The following is a 3310-nucleotide window of genomic DNA, read 5'->3' as shown; positions in this document are numbered from 1 at the left end:
CTCAGCTCAAACCTGGAAGTAATTGAGTTAGGGTTAGGTGCTAAAGACCAAATCCTATCTAAATAATGCACTTTTTAACCCTCATGGATAGTTGCATGATACAAATGGTAACTGTAAAACAATCCTAGTGATTGATCTTGATCTTGGAATCTATAACAGAACAAGGTTTGAGGAGGGGAATACCCCAGTGGGAGGAGGCTTTAGAGAACCACCACACCAAACCTGTTTCACTCATCACCCCACCATGTTGGGGTTCACCAACTTTATTTTTAAGAGCCTAGCATCAAATTTTACTCAGAATAATACAGTTTCTTGGCAACTTTAAAAGTTTACCTTGATTTTAAAAGTTGTTTTAGATCTTACTTTTAATGAATTCCAAAAGTCCATGAGCCAGTGCGTAAACACATAGAAAGCTCCACTAGGTGTCAGTTGGACAGTTAATGTCTACCAATCAAAATTAAATGAACGTAAAAGTTAAGTCTTTAAAAGATCGAGGGGGTAAATCCAGCACTTGCAATCTTTGGGGAGACACAAGGACTGCAGCGGTTCAAGAAGGCAGCTCAACGTGAACTTCCTCGGGGCTATTAGGGGACAGGCAATAAATGCTAGCCAAGCCAGCGATGCCCATGCCCCGTGAACAAATATTTTATGGGCAATGGCTGGAGTATCTGATACCATACACCTATTAAAAGTGTGTCCCAAATGTTGCAATGCAGCAACATTCTTCGTAACCTTTGCACTCCAATTCCTGCCAGGCATATGATGGCCACCTACTAGTAAGGCCCCTTGCCCAACTCTGTCTCCATAATGAAACATAGGAGCAGGAGAGGGCCATTCGGCCCGTCGAGCCTTCTCCACCATTCTACACGATCATGGCTGATCATCCAGCTCAATAGCCTGACCCTGCTTTCTCCCCATAACCTTTGGATCCATTCACCTCCAAGTGCTATATCTAGCTGCCTCTTGAATACATTCAACATTTTGGCATCAACTACTTCCTGTGGTATTGAATTCCACAGGCTCACCACTCTTTGGGTGAAGAAATGTCTCCTCATCTCCGTCCTAATTGTCTACCCCGAATAGCTGCTTTGACTACAAAGACTACTCCTCCCCCTACCAGCCCTTAGTATATCTGCTGCTTATTGTTGCCTTGACCACAGCAAAGACCTCTACATCTACGAGAAATCATTAATCATTTGCCCTACTGGGGGAGTAAGGAGGGATCATAGTTTGACTCCTAAGACACGTAAAGCAAACTGAGACACAATCTCCCTTCCCCAGCAAAATGTCATGCACCAAGATGTTTGGAGATGGCTCTTGCCTGTTTAATGCTACATCCTTTGCATTATCAGTAGCAGAGTCTGGGACTTGAGGGAAGTCAGGACAAAAAGTGTGTTCAGAAGTGCCTCTCCCAACTGCTTTTTGAGGACCTCCAGGAACAGTCTCCTTTTGGGATTGACCTCCCACAGCCGTTGGTCTCACAGCCATTGGTCTGTATTCTCAACTAAAAATGTCTCTGAGGGGAGAGGTACAACTGGCCCCCTGCTCTATTGGACTGGGGAATCTGCTCTTTCTTGGTCAGTATCGAGTGACCCCACCACCTCTCTGTGGGGATGTGAATGTGCCAACATTGGACAATCAGACGAGGCAATGATGCTGCTGCAGTAGAACAGCCTGCTGCAGTTTGCTCTTGTTGTGGTATGAGTTTGGACGGGTGGGGATTGGATCTGGTTTTAGATATAATATGAATTGGTGCATGTTTTTAAAATGGGTCTAAGAACCTGACTCCTAAATAAGCTTGACCACTACCACAAACCCAGTGTGCAAGTTGCTCTCTATTTTATAAAGCTGCCATATCAGTAAATACAAGTTTTTAATTTGTAGGGCATTGATTTATGCAATGGGGTATGTACTGTATATTTGATTGTAATGTAAGCTGTTTGGTATATAAGATGTTTTCTGCATTTGATGGTTGTTTTGTGAAAAAGTGAAATTGTTACTTTTTTTTAAATGATTCATATTATTTTATGAAATCTTGGACTGTAAGCTGTGAGGCTAGAGAGTATTGATAACTCTCATCCTGAATATCTTATGATCTGTTCTGTTGTGTTGTGAGCCAGTCTTATTTAGAATGTTTACAAGATCCAGTAGCCAAATCCTGCTTTATTTGCAAATTCACCCCGCCTTGCGCTGTATGGGAATGGTGCAAAACCATTAGTTCTCAAGTGAAGTAGTCCGTCCATAAAATTTACGTTTTTTTGAACCTCTGACAAGCAGCTTGCTGATTTCGAGTCCACCAAAAGCAAGATTCGGAAGATTTCATGTTCAGTTTCCCGGGGTGTACCGGGTTAACTAGGCTTGGGTGAGATTGTACTGTAGCACTATTAATAACATCTACTCCTGGGGCTAGAGCAAGAGAGGAGGTGGGGAAGAATCAAACCAGGTTTCCTATTCCTTCATCAAAACTGGAAAGCAGAATTAACACGGTCATCAGTGAGAAGGTATGAGGTTTCCTGTAGTTGAATGGCCAGCCAAAACGTGGCCATCCAGACTTTAGTAAGTTAGCTGTCTGATTAAGGATATCAAGAGTTTATTGACCAATTATAGAGTCATACAGCACGGAAACAAACCCTTCAGCCCAACTTGTCCAATGCTGACCAAGTTTCCTGAAATGAACTAGTCCCATTTGTCTGTATTTTGCAGGTAAAAGGAATGAATTTTCAGATTAGTCATGATCTATTGGAATGGAATGATGGGAGATGCTTGAGGGGCTGACTCTCATGCTTCTGTAGAATTGTCACTTTATTTTTCTTTATTCACAAGACATGAATATCACTAGCTAGACTAACATCTCCTATTGCCCACAGGGCAGTTAAGAGTAATTCACATCACTGTGGGTCTGGAGTCACAGACTGGATAAGGTTGGCACTTTCCTTCCCTAAAGGGCATCAGGAAACTGGATCAGTTTTCCCAACAATTGGTAACAGTTTCATTGTCACTGGACTCTTAATTTCAGATTTTTATTAGGTTCATCTACCATGGTCAGGATTTGAACGTGGATCCCCAGAACATTACCTGGGCTTCTGGATTAATAGTCTAGGGATAATACCACTAGGCTATTGACTCCTGGCACTTTGCAAAGGTCTACAATGACCCACAGAAGCCAATACAAAGAAAACCTTGACAAAGGACAAGGGAAAGTCTTTGTGTAACTAGGGGGATGTGAATTGTCTGTCTGTGCTTCCTTATCCCTATCCAGCAACTAATAAGTATGTATTTAGAATGATTACAACACTGAAAAAGACCATTC

The sequence above is a fragment of the Rhincodon typus genome, chromosome 37, assembly GCF_021869965.1.
Source record: "Rhincodon typus isolate 14 chromosome 37, sRhiTyp1.1, whole genome shotgun sequence".
In the NCBI taxonomy this organism is placed as follows: Eukaryota; Metazoa; Chordata; class Chondrichthyes; order Orectolobiformes; family Rhincodontidae; genus Rhincodon; species Rhincodon typus.
The sequence above is the reverse complement of the archived record's forward strand: the minus strand, read 5'-3'. Positions refer to the sequence as shown.